The 15922-nt window shown below is 43.2% G+C and overlaps 1 long non-coding RNA gene across 2 annotated transcripts in view; it reads left to right on the forward strand.

Annotated features, from left to right (window-relative positions):
- The window catches only part of LOC129838443 (uncharacterized), a 32913-nt gene extending 18800 nt beyond the window's left edge, over positions 1 to 14113 (forward strand). For both annotated transcript variants that reach the window (XR_008756848.1, XR_008756847.1), the window contains exons 4-5: positions 11892 to 11996; positions 12135 to 14113. This is a non-coding gene — a long non-coding RNA (uncharacterized LOC129838443). The remainder of the gene's footprint in view (positions 1 to 11891; positions 11997 to 12134) is intronic.
- Positions 14114 to 15922: the final 1809 nt, after the last annotated feature.

Raw genomic sequence — 15922 nt, forward strand, 5'->3', positions numbered from 1 at the left:
TAAGGCTTAAGGAAGAAGGAGTTACATACATACAGAGATACAGTTATATAGCCACACTGCCAAACCCATTGGCCAAATCCATTACTTACCGGTTCCCTATGGCCTGCTCACTAACTCAATTATTCAGTCACGTGCTCACACATACATACACACACACACACACACACACACACACACACACACACACACACACACACACACACACACACACACACACACTGGCCGTGTGTCCCTGTCTGCCAGACCTGTGAGGTTTCCCATTAGTTGGGGTGCAGTGTGCTGGAGAGGCGCGCTGGGGCGAGAGACATCAATTTGCTTCCTCTAATGCGCTCGCTGCCCCCACAAGACATATTGATTATTTTTTCCCCGCAAAGTGACAAATAGCATTTTCTGGGGCATAATGGAGATGGATGGTGGGTTTATGAGCAGCCCTGGGGAGAAGGTGTTGGGGGGGGGTACCCCTCCTTCATTCTCTCCAGACCCCCCTACGAAAAACGGCTGAAAACAAACATAGCTAACAGGAAGAGGAAGAGATGGAGGCGATGGGGTTGCTGCGGCAGAGGGAGGGGTGTAAACGGGGATGGAGGGAGGCAGATGTCGAGGAGCGATGTCCCTTCATTAGATACCTTCTCTCTGGAGAACCCCCTCGATCAGACCCCCCCCATCTTAATGGCCGCCACACTGAGAGTTGCAGCTGCTTCAATATTAACTCTGCATCAACACCAGCCTCGGATAAGTTTACCTTACATCTAGCCCGGCTGCAGTGGAATTTACTTACTAAACAGCTGTAGAGTGATTTAATTTATTTTACATTTATGTGCTGTAGGCTTTATTTAACATGTTTTTAGACTTTCAGTTGATTCATAGTTGAATTTTCTTTTGACAGCATATTTTAATATTTGTAAGACTTTTGATATTTATTTAGTCCCCGTCCTGTCAGGTGATAGGGGTGTTTGCTATAGCAGCAGGCACTCAAAGAGCTCTTCACCAATCTAGTTATGCCTAGCAGTGATTACCTCAGGGAAAGGAAAAAGGAAGGGTACATTTTAAATGTATTTACACAGAGCTCCGGCCAGGGAATGAGGATAGCAAGAAATGTTAGAGCTTTGAGACACCATGAGATCGGACATCAGGTAGCCTAGCGGTTACAAGGGTTGGGCCAGGAACCGAAAGGTCGCTGGTTTGAATGTCGGCGCAGACTAGGTGAAAAATCTGCCGATGTGCCCTTGAGCAAGGCACCTAACCCTAATTGCTCCTGTAAGTCGCTCTGGATAAGAGTGTCTGCTAAAAATGAGAAAAAAATAAATCATTAAACTCACCAACCGTGCTCTTCATCATAGATAAGACCTTCAGTTGGGATTTTGCTTCCCACTGGTAAGGTGAAAGGATGCCGTCTTTGATCATAATTCTGATCAATACTCTGCTGACAGGTCATCATCACCTGAGCCAACCTTGCTTTTTGACAGCTCTTTGAAATATCTGAATTCCCTTTCTTTCCCACTACTGTATTTTGTTTTAAGAAGTGTCTTTACATTTTTTTTAAATGGTTTGTTTGACAGAGCTGACTGGTTCTCCACACTAGACATTTTCTTTATTTAATTCTAAACTTTGCGATATTGACCTTCGACCCTCTGTCTTTTCTACTCTACCTCCTTTCACTCTTCACATCTTAAGATCCCCATAATTGATTTGTTCACTTTTAATTCCACAGTAAAACCCCTGCGTTTGGTTATTGGAAATGCCTTAACTGTCACTCAAAGAAATGTTCTCCCATTTGAATGATGCATAATGTTAATATTGGAGTTAAAGAGAGATGCGCCAAGAATTTGATATGTCCCGATATAGGCTAAGTTATAAACATGCATTTTATAATTGTAATTGTAGCCAACTGGGCATCCAAACCCAACCCCATGTCATTGTTGAAAATAGAGAGCATGAGACTGGGTAGCATTAACCTTGTGCAGGGCTTTTTATTTGTCATTCACAGCCACAAACATCTCAGATACCTGAAAATACATCAAACAGAACAGCCCCAAACTGAAAGGAGTCTGACACACGGCAGACAGAACAGGAGAGTGAGCTTAACATATACATACTGTCACCACACAGAGCAGAGCCGAGCTGTCAGTGATCACAACAGACGCTATATGGTAGGGTTATTACTGGCCCAGTCTGATAAGCGGAATGATCTGCAGTGCTGATAAAACCGGCGGGTGGGATGGAGGGAGGAGGCGTCTGCTGGCTATTATCCTGCATCGATTTACTCCTGTCAAGGTTGGCTGGGCACGTAATGAAGTGTGGGATCTTGGGATGGCGTGCGTGCTCGTCTGCACCATATAGCTTTTTGGTGATATTGGGATTCTACGAGAGTTGGCGTCCGGGTGTGTGTGAGTGATTGTGGACGGGAGAGGATTTTATTGCACAAATAAAGTGTTTTCTCTTTCATCCTATTTGATTGATTGAATACTTGCTTGTTTTTTTGATTGATTAAGGATTGTTGCTACCTTTAGCAACAATTCAGTTGGTCAGCCCAGAATTTCCACGACAGGTGTATAAGGTAGAACTCGCCTTCAACATCCTTTTCGTTTTCTCTCTAGGCACCTCTCTCCCTCTGACTTTCTCTCTCTCCCTCCCTGCATCTCTCTCTCTCCCTCCCTGCATCTATCTATTTATCTCTCTCTCTCTCTAATCCATGGCTCTACAGATTCTCTTTGTACTGCTGTCTGACAAGTCGGCTCATTCTCCAGCTCTAAGGGCTGCCCCGGTGCTTGGGATAATGGGACGATACGCTGGGTGCCGTGGCGCGATAAGCCCGGAGGATGCTGGGAAACACACAGAGAGTGTCACCCAAAGCGATAAAGCTCTATTGTCTTCCGTGTCTGCAGAGCCGGGATTATGGTTTTATGGACGGCTTTAGCGTTTCGCAGAGCCTTTTGGAGAACGGCATGCAACACAGACACCATGGCCGTTCAGGCAGACTGCGTGAGCATGAGACAGACGTCTACAGCACGTTTTCACATCTGTCTCATCCAATCGTCCTCTCTGTTTCTCGAAAGACTCGCACCCTCCAATCATGTTATGTGTCCGTATGTATGAAATCACCTCACCCAATAGCCTTGCCTGATGACTTTTTGCTCAGGAAGCTCTCATCCAATAGCTTTTGTGAGAAATACACAATGGCATCTATGCTGTTATCCAGTTATCCATCTCTGTCTCGCGGTCTTTGATCCTATGGCGCAACAATCAGGCTATGATATTGATCTGGCCAGGGGACTATTTATCAAAATGTTTTCTTTCAGTAATACCACCCAAACCTTCTGTTTCATGCAACGCTACAGGAAGTGTTCAATTTGCAAATAAGTGCTATTGTGTGGCTCTAATACCCAAGTGACTTTTTCTTCTGTTCTTGCAGAAAGGTGTGGTTCAGCACCAGAGGTAGCTAAAGTTCTATTGAGTATGCACCCCAAAGGAGCTTGATAATGTACTTTCTCTTCCTCTATTGCAAGAGCAAGCATTTCACCAGCCTGTCTTGAAATGTATCTGGTTGTTTAGATAGAGAACAGACCAGTGTAAGATGATATGTAATATAAATCTATCAAGATAATGCACAACTTGTGTATCAGATAAGGTTAGAAGAAAAACCAACTTAGACTAAGTGCAGACGAAATCTTGCCTCAACAACCCTAGGAATACTGTTATATGCATTCTGAAAGAGCATTGGTTTCAGAGAGATAAACAGGTGATTCTGCTTAGGACCATTCCAGTATTGGGATACAGAGACTCTTAGTGAGACTGGTAGAGGGGTCAACCAGTTCTAGCAGAGATTGATATCAGAGATCGATAAGCTACACTGATGAGCACAGTTCTGCTATAGATAACTGATCCTGGGGGTGCTTTAAGTTCACTGGGCACCGCCGTGCCATTTCAAGCCATCATCCTGGATTTTCCCATTAGGCTGCGGTTCACCCACTCCTGACCCCAATCTCAGAGACATCTCGGCAGAGACGTGATGAGGGGGGGGGGGGGTCGGTGGAGATTCGTGGGCACCTTTTCTCAATATCGCCTACCACCCATCCCTGTGACACAGCCTTAACAATTGAGTAGGGGAGCAGTGGGCTGACCTTGACCGCTCAAATGACGGAGTGGGGGAACGCCTCATGTGAGCAGATCCCCTAAAAATAGCATGGGCGGCAATTAAGCGCCAATCTAATCATCCGCCTGCGTAAACGAGCCGACGATTCCACCCTCATATTCCCCAGGCTTTCCAGACCATTTCCTCATCATCTTTGGCTATCTGTTTAATTACGCCCCCGTCAGCCCCAGATGAGGGAGCGATAGCCTTATCACCACGGCTCATTTCCAAATCCATGAAATTAATCAAGCTAACCTCCCATCAGCAGACTGCTATGGCTTGGTGGCTCGGTGATATAGTGGCTCAGAGTCAGTGTGAGAACTTAGCTAACTGGAACTTTAGTGCTTTTCCCAGGGAACAGAGGATGTTCCTAGACCTGGAACAATGATGTTCCCCAAGGTGCTCCTTACATACAGTTCTAACGTACAGCTGTTCAGATGCATAGTTCACAAAATATGATCATGTTGCCTTGATAAACCTGACCAATTGTAAGGTATTAGTGAGTACCTTTACAACGCGGCATCAGTGGCAGTGCAGCTGTTCCAGCTGCCCACCCTCCAGAGGAAAAGACTGTGCTCGGCCAACCAAAGCCAGGCTGAGTTTCTCTCCGAGGTGCACTCCATTCTGACAGCCAGGGTCTCAGACATCGATTTTGGATGCGAAGGTTGGGCGGATCCGTCACCACGTTGGTGGCTGGCAGCAGAACCAGACAGGCGGAGGGAGAGCTCCCTCTAGGTTTGGGCCGTCATTTATCTCTAAATGACGGCAGATGGTGGACTTGGCGCCGGTGCCATCCTCTCAATCTCCCAAGGTGCATTTCTCTGATGGATGTGGATGAGGGGAGGGCTGGGAAGTGGCTGTGCACATCTGTGCTGCTCGATAACGGGGGGCTAAGTGTGTCTGTGTGCTAGCCGTAACTTGTTGCACATTAATCATACCACCTTCCTATGAGTTTATTCACTTTTTAGCTACATCTCTCACCGCTTGTCCCTCTCAAGATGTGAGAGAAGCCCTCCATTCGATCCTATGGAGGAATTCTTACCAACAAGATTTCACACTGTTACAGCCCAATATTCCTTGAAACTGCTCTCTCTTTGTCACTCACACAAACACTCAAAACACATAGTAGACAGCAGGTGTATTTGGACAGTAGAGGCCTGTCGTCATTGGCTGATCTCCTTGTTAGGGTCATCTCATGGTGTTATTAACCCTGGCCTCTTGCCAGAACCATTAGAGTGGAGATAACGGCATCATTAGCCCATCCACGTCCTAACGCTCACATCTCCATGGAAACCCTGGGCTCTGGCTGCTCTGCGAGGCACCCTTGGGATGCTCCTTGCGTCGTCATGGGGTGGCAGCTCAGGAGTGAAAGCTGATTTAGAGCCTGCATCAGGGAGCTGGCAGATTAGTGGCAGGGAAATAGGGGCCAGCAAACAGTCAGCAGGGTGATTGGCTCAGCAATAACAGAACACTCCTTTGCCGACAGGGACCGGCACAATGCGGATGCAATGACAAAAAAGACAGTTAGCGAACTCCGTCGGGGCTTTACGAGGCGTGACTTGCTTTCGCATAGACTTGATTGTAGATGTGCCATTCAGTAGTGTGATTATGTAATGATGGGAAACTGTTTCAGAGGATTTGAAGCAGTAAAGGGCACGACACATTGGTTCTTAGGGTACATTAAGCATGGCATAATGTCCATCTTAATAATACCGTACATAAAACTTACATGCACCTTAATGTTGTACTCGTTGTGTTATTGTACTTGTTATTCAGTGCTGCAGCCTATCAGAAATGGTCCCATTAGATACCAGTACATCTTCCAACATCCCTCTGTCTGCAGTGGGTGGATGAAGAAATTATTTAATGAATTGAATCATTCATGCCCAAATAAACAAATAAATTATTATATTTGCGAATGACACTGTGCTTTATTGAGAGTTCAAAGGAGTATCAACTAGTGAGTTCTTCTATTTCCTTTCCAAGTCTGCTGGTTCAGGCTGTTTGATCACACTTTGGGCAAGGCAACTGAGCAGATTGTCTTGACAGATTGGTGTGGAGGATGAATCTGGAACAAATGTGTGGGAAGCAGAAGATTCTGTTGGATAATTATCCTCCTTAACCTTTCACGAGCCTCTACCCCGGGTCCGGGAGCACCCCCCCCCCCCCCCCCCCCCCCCCCCACACACTGATTAGCATCGCTAGCATAGCGTCACAATTAAATAGTAGCATCTAAATATCATTAAATCACAAGTCCAAGACACCTAATGAAAGATACAGATCCTGTGAATAAAGCCACCATTTCAGATTTTTAAAATGTTTTACAGGGAAGACACAATATGTAAATCTATTAGCTAAACACGTTAGCAAAAATCACCATTTTTCTTTGTCCACCATTTTCTCTCAACACCAGTAGCTATCACCAATTCGGCTAAACTAAGATATTGATAGCCACTAACCAAGAAAAAACCTCATCAGATGACAGTCTGATAACATATTTATGGTATAGGATAGGTTTTGTTAGAAAAATGTGCATATTTCAGGTAGAAATCATAGTTTACAATTGCACCCACCGTCACAACTAGACTAGAATAAATACATAGAGCAACGTGTATTACCTAATTACTAATCATCAAACATTTCGTAAAAATACACAGCATACACTAATCGAAAGACACAGATCCTGTGAATACAGACAATATTTCAGATTTTCTAAGTGTCTTACAGCGAAAACACAATAAATCGTTATATTAGCATACCACATGTGCAAACATTACCAGAGCATTGATTCTAGCCAAAGAGAGCGATAACGTAATCATCGCCAAAATATATTAATTTTTTCACTAACCTTCTCAGAATTCTTCAGATGACACTCCTGTAACATCATATTACAACATACATAGAGAGTTTGTTTGAAAATGTGCATATTTAGCCACCAAAATCATGGTTAGACAATGACAAAAGTAGCTCAGCTGGTCAGAAAATGTCCTGCACCATATTAGACAGTGATCTAGTCTTATACATAAATACTCATAATCTTGACTAAAAAATACAGGGTGGACAGCGATTGATAGACAATTTAATTCTTAATACAATCGCGGAATTACATTTTTTAAATTATCCTTACTTTTCAATACAGGCTGCGCCAAGTGAAGCTATAGCAAACAAGATGGCGGCATAAACGTTTAACATTTATCGACAGAAACACGATTTATCATCATAAATTGTTCTTACTATGAGCTGTTCTCCCATCAGAATCTTGGACAATGAATCCTTTCTTAGGTCTAATCTTCTTTTGGTCGAAAGATGTCCACTTGTCCGTCGAAATGCCCACTAAGTACGACCGGGACCCTGAAACGTGCCCGGAGCTTCAAAGTCTATTACAAAGCAATGCCTCAAAATCGCACTAAACGGATATAAATTGCTATAAAACGGTTTAAATTAACTACATTATGATGTTTCTAACACCTATAACAAGTAAAAAGATGACCGACGCTATATTACTGGCTAAACCAATGCTTGGAAAAAGGCCAGTCAGATATCCTTCTTGCGTTGAGCGCAGTGTCCAAAGGAAGGCTACTTCCGGTATTTTGTCATTTATAGAGCCAATGATTGCGCAATCGATTCCATTCAAATTGTCACCACTTACTGACATCTAGAGGAAGGCGTGGGCAGTGTTTGTATCTCATAGGATTAACAGAGACTTTTAAAACTGATCTGGAACCAGAGGCCAAGATGTCTAAATCTCACACACTGGGAGGAAAAGTGCTGTAGAATGAGTTCTGCTTCACTCAGAGACATAATTTAAACGGCTATAGAAACTAGAGTGTTTTCTATCCAATAATAACAATAATATGCATATTGTACGAGCAAGAATTGAGTACTAGGCAGTTTAATCTGTAGAGACAATTATGCTAATTTGAAACAGCACCCCCTATAGTTACAAGAAGTTAAAGCCCCTCTCTTACTAAAATATATCAGTGTAATATACCAATGCATACACTTTGAGGGCCTGGAAGCCATATCTTTGCTTTCAGCTCTCTATATGCTTGTAACACGCCACGGCATGTTGATAAACCAACAGCTGTTGTTATGGTTGTTTTTGTTGTTTGAATTGGCAAATGTCTTTAGTGACGGCAAAACTGAAACGTACCCTTCAATCAATTTCAGCAGCGCCCAATGATGCCAGACGGATGGAAAATGTATCCCATAACAGGAGTTACGGTGGATCTTCTTTAGACTTTGAAAGTTTTATAGTCTCAGATCCTTGTTGGAATCAAAAGCTAAACAAAGTATGTATTGTATGTCATACCGAAGGGTGATGCTAGGGTTAGGGTTTTAACAAAGTAGGTGTCTAACATAAAACATGAACAGAATAATGGTCAATTTGTGGTGTGTTTGTTTAGCGAAATGTTGAATTGTGAACGCTCCAGACGGTTTACAGAGCTTCTAGGAAAGCTGACACTGACTTAGCCCCCAAAAACATCTCTATCTAGTCAAGAACCCCCACTGCCTCCTAACATCGATCCTCAGCACAGAGAGAGACATTTCGGGTCTAAATATTGTCCTTTGTCGTGTTTAAATAACGTCTCTTAGCGACAGACCCAGTTACAGAGGCTTTCCGGTGTACTTGGCCTGAATGTGTTGTTGCTGTTACTCTGTGTAGACCACATGATCACTTGATGCAGACTGATAAACTGCTGAAGGACATTATTCTGAAACAAGATGTAAAGTATTACACATTCAAAGACAACAGGAAGACTGCTGTAGCTGGCTCACAACATGGAGTCACTTTTGGTTGAAAACTGACATTTAATATGGTATTTGTCAATGGGACAGAACATGCAAAGACAGTTTGTGTCTTTGGAAAGGGCCTTTGCAAATATGTATAAGCATTATTGACAGAGCTTTGGAAGTTGTAGCGCTGTAGTGGTTCAGACACAGTTCTGAGGACCTTTGGGCAGAGTCGTGGAGTAGAATAGCAGCACTAGTTTAGCACCTGTTCTCCAAGGGAGCTGACAGGGTGACCTGTAGAGTATATGGCTGGACGGTTTTCTCAAGGTTAGAGTGTCCTATTCCGCCCTTGAGACCACACGCAAACACTCCGGGAAAGTTTTTACATTGTGCCTGCCGCCTGCTCCTTGCTGACTGGCAGCTCATTAGGGCAGCGACGCGCCATGCACGTGTTTGCTCCCAGACAGGCCGCGCCACGGGCTGCATGCTAATTGGGGAGGCGTAGCCGGTGTTGAAACGACCTTGTGTCCGCACCAGGCTCTGATTATGTGAGGGGGGCAGCTTGGCGGGACGCCCACGCGGGTGATTCGCAAACACGTTTTGTTGTCTGCCTAGAAGGGGGTCTCTCTCCTCCGACCTGTCTTGCTACTCCTCACCCCTTCTTCCTCTCGTGATGCCTTCGGTCTAATCTGACCTCCAGGTTTCATAGCAAAGTCAGCCAACTCTGACCATTCATCCACCTTAAGAGCCGTCAAATGAGAGAGAGAGTGAGAGAAATTAAAGAAAGAGAGAGAGATGTGAGAGAGGATAAGAAATAACTTTGAATGAGGACAGATATACAGGAATGCTGGAAGAATATAAGAAAGGTGTGGAAAAAATTCTACAAACAAAGTTAGACTTTTCCAGTCGGAATCGATGCAGTATGTACGGTTATGTTAGTTGTAACCTAATGCTATACTTCTGCCGAGTCATTCACCAACATGCAGCTCAATTTAAAGGTGCACTACACTGACTCTGCCATTTCCTGGTTGCTAAAATTATAATAGTTCGCCTAATTTCAGTTTGTGACAAAACAAGCAACTATAGTGTATAGAATCATTGTACCATCTAAATCGCTGTGAAATATATTTTCAATAACCAAAAATATTGTATTTTCAGCTGTTTGAAGCTGGTGTACAAAACCGAAAGCAAAAGAAGCAACAACGACAGATCCATAACTAACATTTCTATGTGAATTTAATCCAGTCGCCCAAGAAGTTACATATTGCAGCTTTAACTGCAATATTTTTGTCTTTCATAACATTGTCATCATATGGTAGATATATCATAGCAGGGCTCTCTTCTCACAATGCAGGAGGCAGGTTTTCAGAGTAAAAAATAATGAGTAGAGTAGGCTGAATAAAGGCCAATCAATGATACACACACACACACACACACACACACACACACACACACACACACACACACACACACACACACACACACACACACACACACACACACACACACACACACACACACACACACACACACACACACCGTGGAGAGGGTTGCCAGCCAGTGTTTAAGTGCCATCAGTCCTCCTGCCCTGCCCTCGTAGATAAAGAGGGACCTGCCATCAGCCACACGGCCGTCTCGTTCAGTCCTCATTAAAAAGGCATCGTATTAAGAAATCATTTCAGCTTGTCCTGATGAGCCTTTTATTGCCTACTCTAAAATCTTTTCACTTATCGAGGAGTCGAAGGGAGTGGGAGTGCTATGGAGAACGAGAGGTAGAAAGAGAACGAGAAAGAAGCTGAATGGAAGATTGCAGGGGAGGCCAGATTAGATTTTTAAGAGCATTTTATCATGACATTTTGAAGGCTATTTCATCCTCAAGGGTGAAATACTGGCGTTGGCTTCTCAAACTTTAGATATGGCTGTCCTATCTTGCTGCAGGGAAAGACTCTTCAGAGAATTGTTGGCTAAGTTGGGAAGGGGTCTTCAGGCCAGGTCTTGGTTGTGTTGAATTATTGAGTGCAGACGTCTGTGTGAGGAGTTGCTCCATGATTTCTTGGGACTTACAGTATTAGGGCAGTTTTCTGACAAGGATTTGTGCTTTGTTCTTTAGCTTAACGGGTGTATCATCATGACACGTGTCGTAATAGCTGGAGAGATGCTGGTTATTAGAAACAGTGTTGAGGGGAGCTTCCTTCTACTAACATCTCCTCTTCTCTTGCATGCAGTTTGTTTTGGTTTTGGGGTGTGGCTCAGGAGCAGCCATTACAGCAGTAGCCCATTACTCATCCTCCTAGCTGCTGTCTCGGGGCTCGCGCTCCAGTGCTAATGCAGATTACAGGGATATATGAGGGCTATTTTGTTCTCAGTGGGGTGGGAATGATCACTAGCAACCGTAGCTCTCTCAGATGCACGAGTATACATCTGTTCCCACTGTGAAATCGCACCCAAAGATCCATCAGAGCCAGAACCCAATCAAATCTGTGGATAGTACATAAATTACACATTAATTAGCACTTTATAGGAGTTTAATTATTCATGTACAACATGTTAATAGATGGCAAGGCCTTTGTGCAGTTTGGGGTAGTTCCAGAGTCCACTTCTAATGGTTAGAGTGAGTCATTATTCATCTGTTGTGTAAATAGCCCATTTGTCATGTCGTGCTATTGGAGCTAAAATGTTTGAGCAATCTGTCTCTCCAATAGCGTCAGTTTGAGGCAGATCAATCGATCATTTTACAATAAATATGTCACTGCTCATTGTGTGCCATGTAATACTGAACTATTTGGAACAAAATAGGATACTTTGAAAAGAAAATCTATTTTTTGCACATCTATCAAATGAGGTCCATAAGGTCTTAGAGAAGGCTTCAATTGTGCCGCTAATGGCAGTACTACTAACTCGATTTTTTACTGCTGTCATTAAACAATAGTGATGTTTAGCAATGGTGATAATAACTGTCACAGCATTAAATGTATATTATTTTATATAATAATTATAATAATCTATCCCGCCGTTCTTCTTTCAGGGCCCCACAAAATCCAGACATTTGGAAGAAGTTGTTTCAGCGACCAACATGTCAGCAATTAGCCATTAACAGGTGGGTCGGCTGGTGCCACCATCTCACATACAGGTAAGTCATGTCTTCTGAAGACATCTATTATTGAGATAGAGCAAGGTTATCGGTCTATAATAATACTTTACGCATTGACCACGTCTATAATTGTACCTGCAATTGTGTAACCCCCATCCCCCCTCTTTCTTAAAACAGGTCACAAGATGTGCTGGGCTCACCCTCCATGAATCCCATCATGCCCTAGGAGTTTAAAAGTTCCAATCCAGCTCGAACTCAACCTCACATGACTCCAGTTCCCATCACCAACTTAACTCCAGTCCCTTGTTGTTCAGTCCTGCTGTTTCCACCCAGCGGTCTAGTTGTGACAGTGGCTTTGGCCTTCCCTCTCTTGTACCCCTCATTAACATTGGCCCCCATTTCAGAGCCCTGGGCTGCAGAGGGGAAGGCTCTCATGGTGTCTCTGCTGTACGGAGAGCCAGGTCTGATCCCAGCCATGAGGAGCCCACAGGCGGAGAGCCCTGTTTAAAATTCCGCTCTGCAACGTGTCGGCTTTCCAATCCACCGGGATTGCATTATTAAACTTACACAAGCTCATTTCCATACAAAGCAGGATATCAGCGGCAGAGAGTCATGCATATTTATCACCATGTGCCTGGCTTACGCACGAATACACTCGCACAATAACCCACACGCAGGCATAACTTAGTCGTGGTACATAAGTGAGGGAGGAAACCGAGGTGCATTCCTAATGGTTTGAGCATGAGAGGTCCTGAGTGAGGATGGTCAGTGAGATCTACATGTCAATCACCTGACAAACCGACACATAAATAGGCAGTTTCTCACACACAAACAGGGGAGATGAGATGAGTTACACTTTGAGATCTGACGAGAAGTGTTTTACTGATAATCTACATGCACAGTCATGCACACACGGTCCAGCCAAGCCTCCACTTGTCCATTATGACTGTTCCCTGCTAGTAGCTAGTTCCCTTAATGTCCCGACTCCCTACTCTCAGTTCCATTTCCCTGCCTGTGTCTCCCTCCGTTCCTGCTGTCCCACTGTTCTTCTCCTCCTCCACTAGTTTCCGAGCACCAGTTTCTCCTCTCCTCCTCCTCCCCATCTTTTCTTCCTTGCCCTCCTTCAGGCGATGTCCGTCCCTCCTCCTCCTCCTGTGAGATTGCTGCTGTGTCTTATGGCTTTTTATTCCTACGTGAGGGTAGATGTGTTCATGTAGGGATAGAAGCCACTAAACACACGGTGAGAGGTCAACGTGCAGGCCAGTAGAGCCAAGGCTTCCTTTTCCACACAGAGCAAATACCCTACGGTGAAGTTACAGTGGAGTTTACTGTCTAACTCTAGGCCTGCATGCAACCGTTAAGTGACTTCTAAACAGAAATGCCAAACACATAGGCCTAAACAGAGTAGCAACTCTCAAAGACCCACAAACAAAAGCCCAATACTAAAGGCTGTAACAAAGCCAAAGAAGGTCCTAAAATATAGTCCAAAACCAGTCTGTAATTCACTGGTTATCAAACAACCTTGTTCAAGAAATCCTTAAGAAAAGGGATGACATTTCTCTGCTGACAAATGGATGGAATACTTCAAGCTAAGGTAGGTCCACTACATCCATCTAAACTGAGGTGAGTTTCGTCCAGGTTCCCAACCCCAAATAGGCTGAACATTAGAATCCTGAGATGAATCATTGTAAAGGGTGAAATGTTATTCTATGCGCTTTATAATGATGACAAATAAAACTTACTTTTAGCTGCCATCATAGCTGAAGTGTAATAATTCAACACTAATGTACATGAATGTTCACACTATAAATCTGCATCACAACACATGATAGGAGCATCAATTATTGACAGTGTTTTCTATAGACCTCCAAGCTTTCAGGGAGAATATGTTGGAATAGATTACTGCCAATGGATTTACTGCCTGAGGCTGCGTGTGCCTGTCTTCATGTTTTCCCGAGTTGAGTTGATGCATTAATATGAAGTCTTTGTATGTATATACATGCATCTCTGTCTTTTAAGAATCTATCTCCTGGCAGACTTAGATTTTCCTGTAATAAATAATGCTCTTTTGTGTTTTGTGTTGTTACCATTCTTCATTTGTTTTCTTTCATATTTTCAATGGTGAGACTTGATGAATAAATTATGCATTCAGCCAACCTTCTGTACCGTTCTGTTTCTTTTGCTCATCTGCACTGTTATTTACATGATACACACACACACACACACACACACACCAAAGCATTGTTTTCACAGCACCTAGACAAACCTGTGATCTCAAATGAAATGCTGAAAGGCTACCGCAGGGGTTGAAAAAGTCTAAACTCCTACTCATTTCGTATGTAAATATAAATTAAATAACATAACCCAATCATTAAATAAATAACCCAATCATGACCTTTGACCCCTAACACCTGTAAGAGCACTGTGTTGAATCCTTTCATCAATTGTCAAAGGAGAATTTTGTACATTTGTGCCAGTGTGTTGCCATAAAAAATCAAGGCAATATTGATGGGTAAAAAGTTGACACTGGCTTGGCAAACAATGTTTCGGACATGATTGTCAGGGAAAGCCTGAGAGAGTTTGAGTGATTTCAGGGACAGGCGAACCGTGACAGCAGAGTGGAGCGGAGCAGTCTGGAGTGAGTGATTGAGTTAAAGTGGAAACTTGATAGAAGACCAGCATGTTTTTCTTCTTCACTGTGGTTGGGAGCAACCCGCCCACACACACCAGCCATTTGTCTAGGGGATCCAGTTTGTGGTTTCATGATGAAACTAGAGGAAATCGACTGCTGCCGGCATACCACACATTCTCTTTTCTATTTCTTCTCTCCTTTCCTCAACAATTCCTCCTCGTAGCCTTTTCCCCCGAGCGCCGCTTCCACTTCTTACCGCAATTAGCGGAATGCAATGTCCACTTGTTTGTCAGCACCGAAATAAAATGGTAATTGGATAATCCGTGGAATTTCGGCAGTGTGTTCGGGGAGTTTGTAATTAAACCAGAATTTCTGACAAATATTGATTCAGATGAGTCCAGCGAGTGAAACGCATGCTAAACAACTGCAGGGTGAGCCAAATGTAGCCTAAACTATGCCAGTCAAAGAAGGATTAAGCTGTATTTACACAGGCAGCCAAATCTGATCTTTTTTTCACTAATCAGATCAGCTCTGAAAAAGATCTGAGGTGATTGGTCAAAAGACCAATTAGTGGTAAGAAATATCAGAATTGGGGTGCCTGAGTAAATGCAGCCAGAGTCATGTGTATATTTGTTTCCCCATTAATTCAGAAATTGATATTCAATGGTCATGTCCGAAATCTGTCTTGCCTACTTTTTACTAAAACGGCATACAGTATGGGCTGCTAATCGTAGTACACACTATTTTGAATGTACTGTTTAGTAAAAATTATGCGGTAAGCAAAACATGTCAACATATTAGGACTCACATATACTGAGAATGTGTCATCTAATGCACAGTTGCATTTCCCGCCATTCGTTCATGTTGGTACAACCCATCCTGCCAGCGGATTATCAGTTGTTGTCAAACACACGTGTCTGAATAGACGATTCACTTCCTCAATAGCATGCAGCCAATTCCACTAGATGAAAGGCCAAAATTAGTTTGACATCGTTTAAACAATGACTGACAGGGGGATGCTGTTTGGATGCCACCACACAGCCATTTTGGTACTCCTCCAATGTAAAAAAAGATTTCTGAAGCTACAGAAATGCATTTATTAATGTCGACAATCATTTTTGACAAGTATATTCTATTACAGACACCTTGATGCATACTTTACAATTATATTATGTGAATAAGACATACAAATGAATAATATATAAAAACATATTCCTTAAAGTAGTTGTTAGAGTGTGCTAATGTTACTGTCCAAACAACAACAGGGAAATACTAAAATACATGTAGTTATGTCCTTGAAACATTTTTGTGAAATACTATAGCGCCAAGTCTT

This window comes from Salvelinus fontinalis, chromosome 39 (assembly GCF_029448725.1).
Source record: "Salvelinus fontinalis isolate EN_2023a chromosome 39, ASM2944872v1, whole genome shotgun sequence".
NCBI classification, from domain to species: Eukaryota; Metazoa; Chordata; class Actinopteri; order Salmoniformes; family Salmonidae; genus Salvelinus; species Salvelinus fontinalis.